This window comes from Trichechus manatus, unplaced genomic scaffold, assembly GCF_000243295.1.
Source record: "Trichechus manatus latirostris isolate Lorelei unplaced genomic scaffold, TriManLat1.0 scaffold00265, whole genome shotgun sequence".
NCBI lineage: Eukaryota > Metazoa > Chordata > Mammalia > Sirenia > Trichechidae > Trichechus > Trichechus manatus.
Window position 1 is genome coordinate 2,057,076 of NW_004444201.1, and position 8,051 is coordinate 2,065,126.

The 8,051-nt window shown below is 39.3% G+C and overlaps 1 protein-coding gene across 8 annotated transcripts in view; it reads right to left on the reverse strand.

Moving 5' to 3' along the window:
* The window catches only part of CCSER2 (coiled-coil serine rich protein 2), a 285,551-nt gene that overhangs the window by 261,002 nt on the left and 16,498 nt on the right, over positions 1-8,051 (reverse strand). For 2 of the 8 annotated variants that reach the window (XM_023724847.1, XM_023724848.1), the window contains one exon: positions 7,079-7,160. The exons of 5 other annotated variants lie outside the window; for them this stretch is intronic. The gene's annotated coding sequence lies outside the window, so the exon portion shown is untranslated. Of the gene's footprint in view, positions 1-2,979; positions 4,237-7,078; positions 7,161-8,051 lie in introns of those variants that run through there. One more of the 8 variants, XM_023724851.1, reaches the window with a different exon arrangement.

Below are 8,051 nucleotides of genomic sequence, written 5' to 3' on the forward strand. Positions count from 1 at the left end.
GAATTCTTCCAATTTTTTGTCTGTATTTTCCATGAATTTGTCTATTTTTTTCTCATGTTTGTCAGCTTTTTGCCTCAGTTCTTGGAAAATTCCGAGTATTAGAGATTTAAATTCCCTATCAGGTACTTCTAGTGCATTTTCTTCCAGAGGAGAGTCATCTGGTGTTTTAATTTGGATGCCTACTGGAAGTATCCTGTCCTGTTTTTGTAAATGTTTTGATATTGTTTGCTGTTTTTGGGGCATTCAGTAGTTATTTCTCTCGTTTACTGATTGTAGATTTGTTTGTTTCGTCCCGGCTGTTTTGTCTCCCACTAGACGCTCCATGAGGCTGCTTTCTTGTACCCCCATTTGCTGGTCTCTGATAGGAGTCCAATATGGTGGATCTGCGCTGCGTTGGCTGGTAGGGGACCTCTGCATGAATCTCTTCTCGCTCTCCGTTCTCTGTCAGTATTCTCACTCCATTTGGTGCTCGGCTGAGTTCTTTATCTCTTCATTTGATGTTCTAGGGTTTCAGGATTGTTGCATTCTCTGTTTGGCTTAGTTTTTCGGATCTTTGCTGTGGAGGGACAGCATGGTGCTTCTGCCTAGAGCGCCATCTTGCCGGAACTCCGGCACTGATATCTTCTGAGATGGAAAAGACTGGGGGGAGGGACAGATGTGGAGTAAAAGTGGAACTCAACTTTATGATTCTTTCAACCCTTAATAGAAAATTTCTACCAAAAATCATGATTCATTCTCTGCTCCTTAAAAAGTAGTCTGTGGACCTCTACTGTAAAAACCCATGAAAAAGTTCACACACAAAATGTAACAATCTTTGTTGGTTACCACGGAATGGGGGGGGAAATACTAAATAGGCAATAGATAAGTGGTATCTTGGGTAAAGGGTGAGACAGTACACGATACAGGGGAAACTAGCACAACTTGTACAAGGAAAGGTCATGGAAGCCCCATAGACACATCCAAACTCCCTGAGGGACTGAATTGCTGGGCAGAGGGCTCTGTGGACCGTGGTCTCGGGGAACATCTAGCTCAATTGGCATGACACAGCTTATAAAGAGAATGGTCTACATTCTACCTTGGTGAGTAGTGTCTGGGGTCTTAAAAGCCTGTGAGTGGCCATCTAAGATACTCCACTGGTCTCATCCCTTAGGGAGCAAGGGAGAATGAAGAGAACAGGATACAAGGAAAAGATTAGTCCAAAGGACTAATTGTCCACAGCTACCAAGGCCTCCACCGGACTGAGTCCAGTACAGACAGATGGTGCCTGGCTACCACCACTGACTGCTCTGACCAGGATCACAACAGAGGGTTCTGGACAGAGCTGGAGAAGGATGTAGAGCATAATTCTAACTCACAAAAAAAAGACCAGATTTACTGGCCTAAAGGAGACTGGAGAAACCCTGAGAGTATGGCCCCCAGACACCGTTTTAGCTCAGTGGTGAGGTTACCTCTGAGGTTCACTGTTTAGCCTGGGAGTGGACAGCCCCGTAAAACCAAATGAGACTAACGAGGTACAGGAGTCCAGTGACAAGGGCCAGAAAGCAGAAGGGGACAAGGAAGCTGATGATAGGGAACCCAAGGTTGAGTAACGATATTGTTGATGTGTTGTGAGATTGTTAACCATTGTCATAGGGCAACATTTGTAGTAACCGTTAAATGAGAAACTTCCTTGTTCTGTAAGCCTTCATCTTAAGTGAGAATAACAGCACAATTGGAAGAGCATAGTCAATGTCACTGAACTGTGCATGTAGAAATTTTTGAAATGGTGTATCTTTAGCTATGTGTATTTTCATCAAAACTAAAAAGAGGTTGAGAAGTTAGAGGGTTGATATGTTGTGGGGTTGTTAACCAATGTCATAAAATAACATGTGTACTTCTGTTTCATGAGAGACTGTTTGTTCTGTAAGCCTTCACCTGAAGTACAATAAAAAAAAAAAAAAAGTAGTCTGTGGGGGGGAGGGGGGGAATGTTAAAAGGAGACTGAGTCAACTGAAAAAAAAAGGAATACAAACGGTAGATTAAACTATCTCATCAATGTTAAATTCAGTGAAGTCTCTAACCGTACATACAGTGGTAAGTTAGGAAACAGACACTGACGAATTTAGGAGTAAGGGGTCATTATGTATGCAATTTACTCTCAAATGCTTGGCACATGTATATGCACACAAATGATGAGGCCAATGAGATAAAATATCAGTAGGTGAATCCAGGTAAAAAATATATTCAGATATTCTTTGTACTATTCTTATTCTTATAACTTTTCCATAAGAAAAAAATTAATTCCAAGTAAAAGGTTTAAAATTAAATTAAAAATGCAGGGCTGTGGATTGAATTGTATCCTCCAAAAATGTGCTGTAAATCCTAACCCTTACACCTGCAGAAAGGAATCCTGGTAGCTCAACAGTTAAGTATTTGGCTGTTAACCCAAAGGTTGTTGGTTCACACCCAGCCAGTAACTCTGCAGGAGAAAGACCTGGTGTGTGGGGCAGTTCTACTCTATACCATGGGGTCCCTGGGTCTGAATGGACTGGAAGGCACCTAACAACACATCTGTGGATGTAATCCCACTAGGAAATAGTTTTGTTTATGTTAATGAGGCCATATCAGGTTAGGGTGTTTCTTAAATCAATCACTTCTGAGCTATAAAAGAGCAGATAAGGCATTGAAGCAGCAGCCCTGGTGGCACAACAGTTAATTGCTGCTAACTGAAAGACTGGCAGTTCAAACTCACTCAGTGGCCCCACGGGACAAAGACCTGGTGATCTTTGCTTCCATAAAGATTACAGCCAAGAAAACCCATGAGGCATTTCTACTCTGTCACGCTCTCATTTTGTCATCTCACAGTCTCAAGATATTCCTGTAATTATTTGCTCTTTAACTGGCATTTGGACACTTGGAACACCAAGTGTTACCTGCAAACTTCCAATCTCCTTTCTAGCTCATTAAGAAAATGTCACATAAATCACTTCTGGCACTTACCCCAGCAAGACTCGTTTCCATACATCTTTTCTTGCTTTTTCCCTCCAATCCTAACAAATCATCTTCTTGATCCTTAACTAAATTTCTAATAAAAAACAGAAATTATTTCATACAATGCATCTAGTACAGACATTTCGGAAACTGGCTTTTAGTTAATATACAAGTAGTGGCCCACAGTTTAAGCACTATTCTAGGATGGCAGACCTGAAACTATTTTGCCTTTGGTATTCCTATTGGATATAACAAACTTGCATTTCCTGAGTAAATGTTATACTGAATACACAGGACCAGGCAGAAGGATTACTTTGAAAGGCCCTTTACAATGATCTATTCAGGAAATTCCACCACCCATCAGTTTGTTGTACTGTGGTGTGGTGGCTTTCGTGTTGCTGTGATGCTGGAAGTTAGGCTACCAGTATTTCAAATACCATTAGGTCATCTATGGTGGACATGTTTCAGCTGAGCTTCCAGACTAAAACAGACTAGGAAGAAAGGCTTGACGATCTTCTTCTGAAAATTAGCCAATAAAAATCTTATGGAGCACAACTGAACAGTGTTCAATATAGTGTTGAAGATGAACCCTCAAGGATGGAAGGCACTATACAAGAGTCACGACACTGGACTCAAACATACCAGTGAACATGAAGATGGTGCAAGACCAGGCAACATTTCATTCTATAATACATAAAGTCGCCTCGAGTCAAAGCTGCTTCAATGACAACTAACAAAAACTCAGGAAATTAGAGCCTAATCCAAGGAAACAACAGTAGAAATGGATAGGGTACAGATCTATCAGCAGAGGGTGATAAGTAATGAAAAATAAGGGAACAGAAGTCAGGATGATTCCCAAATTTATAATTTGGGCAACTGAGTGACTGGTGGCAACTGAGTGACTGATTGCTGAAACAGGAAAACAAGGCAGATACATGGATCTGGAGAACACAAAATGGTTAATTTTTGATGTATTAAGTTACAAGTTTCCTGCTAGACATTCAGGTGGGCATTCTAAGTAGCAAACTAAAGGGCTGCAGAGCTCAGGAGAGAAAGTGGGCTAAAGAAAAGAGCACAGAAATCAGATAATGCAAAATAACACGTGTTTGGAAACTGGTACCAACTGTGAACGTAAAACGGTACAGACGTTGTAGAAAACAGCATGGCAGTTCCTTAAAATACTAAACATAGAACTACCATATGACTCAGCAAATCCACTGCTAGGAATATACCTAAGGGATTTGAAAGCAGCAATGCAAACATATATACACCAATGTTCACTGCAGCACTATTCACAGTAGCCAGCAGGTGGAAATGAATTCCCATCAACAGATGAACAGAAAAACAAAGCACTGGACATACATGCAATGGAATATTACTCAGCCAGAAAGAGAAATGAAGTCTTGACACATGCTACCACATGGATAGAGTTTAAAGACATTTACGCTGAGTGAAATAAGTCAACTACAAAAGGACAAATATTATATAACCTCACTTATATAAAATGACAAGATCAGGCAAATGTACAGAGACCAATGCTTATTACTGGTTACCAGGGGTCGGAGGGAGGGGGAGGAGGAGGAGGGGGTAACGGTGATGGAAATATCACATTGGTTAAGGGTAGGGTTGTAAAGCTGATTAATGTAACTGTCAATAAGTTGTAAAAAAGCTGAATTGGCAAAAGTTGTGTGACAGATATATTTACAACAACAGCAAAAAAAGAGCTACTGAGGCTGCTTATGTACAACCAAACATCTCATGGGTTTTGGTTTCTTGGTTTGGAAGTCATGAGACATCCCAGTTAACTGACCTGATATCGTGTTTATTGCTCCTGTTCTATTTCTTAGTTCACTGCATAATGCCTGGAGTTTTAAAAGCTTTCAAGCAGCCATCTAAGGTACAAAAATTGGTCTCTATTTGCCTGGAGCAACTGAGGAAGAAGGAGAGTCAGGAATGGGAGGAGAAGATGAAATATGTGGCTAATTGCCTCCATGAACAACTGCCTCCTTTGCTATGAGACCAGAAGAACTTGATGGTGCCCGACTACCATTACTGAACATTTTGATCAAAGATTCTATAGAAGAATCTTTGATCAAAAGGGAGAAAATGTAGAAAAGAATTTCAAATTTCCATGGAATCCACTTTCTGGAGCCCTGGAGGATGGATGAAACCCTGAAAGTCTACTCTGAGACAATTTTTAAACCTTAAATCAAAAATATTTCCTGAAGTCTTCTTAAAACCAAATAATAGTTTAGCTTAACTAGTAAAGAATGTCTGCCTTGGGCATTGTGCTCTTTTAAAGAATTATCTATATGGGATCAAACTGACAACAGCAACCCAAAAGATTAGATAGGAAACTTAAGGGGCAGTGAGTTTATGTGAATGAGGGAGGAACAACTTGGAAAAGGAGGGTGACAACGGTTGTACAACTTGAAGAATGTAATCAATGTCACTGAATTATACATATAGAAACTGTTGAGTTGGTGCACATTCTGCCGTGTGTATTATCAACAACAAAATTAATTATTTTAAAAAAATATGTGTCCAAGAAAACATGAGAGGATTAAGAAAAACAGATGTTAGATTGAAACCCCAGGAGACATGCACAACAAGCTACAGGAATCAGTAAAGACAGCCGAGAAAGAACAGATATGACAGAGAAACAGGAAAGAGTGATGTCACAGAAACCAGAGGAAGAGAGGTTATCAAGAACATGGGGATGATCTACTAAAAGGATCACAACGGGCTTATCAATCAGGAGCTATGTCAGATGATGAACACCATACATTAAGTAGAGGAAGCAAGAGAAAGACACTGTTGAGAAAGGAAATGATTCAAACAAATCAAAGCAGAGATGGAAGAGTGTGAAGTATGTCTGGAAGAGAATGTTGAAGAGTTTTCCTGGAATGGACAGCTGGTGTAGCAGAACACAAGAAAGGTTAAGTCTGGGTGGAATGCTTTGAATTTCAGATTTTATATATTTTACATTTCATTCTGTGAGCAGTAGAAAGAAAGACACACAGTTTTGTTTTAAGAAATCTACGCTGCTGCCAAAGTGCATGAGGAACTGGAATGACAAAAGAGTTAAAGCACGAGGAGCTATTAAAATTATCAAAACATATAATGAAGGCCTGAAAAAAGTTGGTGGTAGCCAAAGTGAAAATTAAGAGACATATGCAAGAGAAATGTTCTGTACTCCCAGGATGTCCTAGATATGCCACTATTATTGTATTACTTTATTAATATATTCACTAAACATTATATCCTAATCATTGGTGGACTGGGACCCTGTCTTATTCAGCCTCTCATCACTAGTACTAACATGCCAGGAACACAGTCAATGGCCAAAAACTCAGTAACTGATCAGATGCAGAGGTAAGAGTTAAAAGATAATGCAGAGAAACCTAAGTGGCTTACAAGAAGCTGACACCAGAAAACTTCAATAGATGTAATATTGAAATCGGGAGGGGGATCAAGTTTAGTGAGTAAGGTTAAGATATGCTGAGTTTGAGACTGGAGGGTGACATCCAAATAGAAATGTCTAAAAGAAAAAAAATGAACCAGGGAATGAATACACATACACACACATTAAGAAAAAAAAAGAGATTTGGGACATATAGTAAAATCATTAATAAATCTCATTTTCTCATGTGAACAAGTATTTAGTAGAATATTAATTTCCTAAAACAATTCAGGAATATTATTTGAATTGCTCGTTTGCATGTTCTGTACAAATTAAATGATGTAAATGCTCAACCAAATGTGTCAATCAAAACTGAGTCAATGTTGAATAATTATTTGCTTTACGCCATCATTCATTCAACAAAAATCTACTGAGTGACTATAAGTTTGTGTTGGGGCAGGAGAGACCAGCTGCAAAAGCAAATAAACTACAGCTAGTACTACGAGAAAATAAATGCAAAATGTTACAAAAAACGGGACAATGAGTGGATGGGGCATGATAAAAATATGCCTAGAAATTCTCAAGACATCTATATTGGGCCTTTGAAAAGATGAACTGATTTAATGGCATAGCTAAGAAGTTGAATGGTATTCTAGAAAAAAAGGAATAGCATGTGCAGAAGCCTATGATGTCAGAGTTTCTGACCTTCATGGAACCATGACAGAAGAAGAAGGCTGAGGCAGCTGCTGGAGGACCTTCTGTGGCTGATAAAGATCTGGCCTTCATCCTGTGGTAGGAAACATGAGACGTGCATCAGAACCCTCTAGGGAGCACTCCAGGCCTCCTAAAACGGAGTGCGTGTGCCAGGAGGAGGTGGGCAAGAGGCAAAGAAGAGGGCAAACTACCTACAGACAACAGGGAACCACAGAAGACTTTTAAGCAATAACAGAACCTGATCAGATCTGTGTTTCAAAAATTCAAGTCATTAGCCTAGATCATAGCTAAAGGGAGAAAATCTGGGGGAACATCAATGAAGAAGATTAAGAAGCTATTACAATGATGCTGCAGCACTAAATATTGACTACTGCTTACGCAAACGTAAGTGAACCATAAAAAGAGGCACAAGAAGTGCTGTAACTGTAATAAGTGCTTTCAACGTAAGATTCTGAACTCATCTCAGACATCAAGTCAATAATCAGGAGCAATTACAATAAAAGTGTGGTGAGGTGCATCAGAAAAAAGGGAGAGGGTAGTGCAGGGAAAACGAGTACCCATCAAATTTTCACCTTAGAAGTACTTCATTTATACTTCAGTGAAAAAGTAATTGAAAATTTTTTTTTAATTTTTTAAAAAGTGTTTTACAATAAAGCTACCATATCAGACAAACAGTACCAGATCAAAATTTGGAACTTACCACAGGCCAAGCACTGTGCAAAACTGCTGAGAATGATCAATGGAGAAAAGTCAAAAGACAAATGGGTTAGAAACTATAAGGCCATTTAACCCATTTCCCAATAATACACAAAAAAATTTTGTTACCCACATATAAAAAATACAGATTTGAACTGACAAAAATTCACCCGCTAATCCACCTGCAAAAAAATGAAACAGGACCCATACCTCACACCGTATACAAAAACTACTTCAAAATGGATCAAAGACCTGAATATAAAGCCTA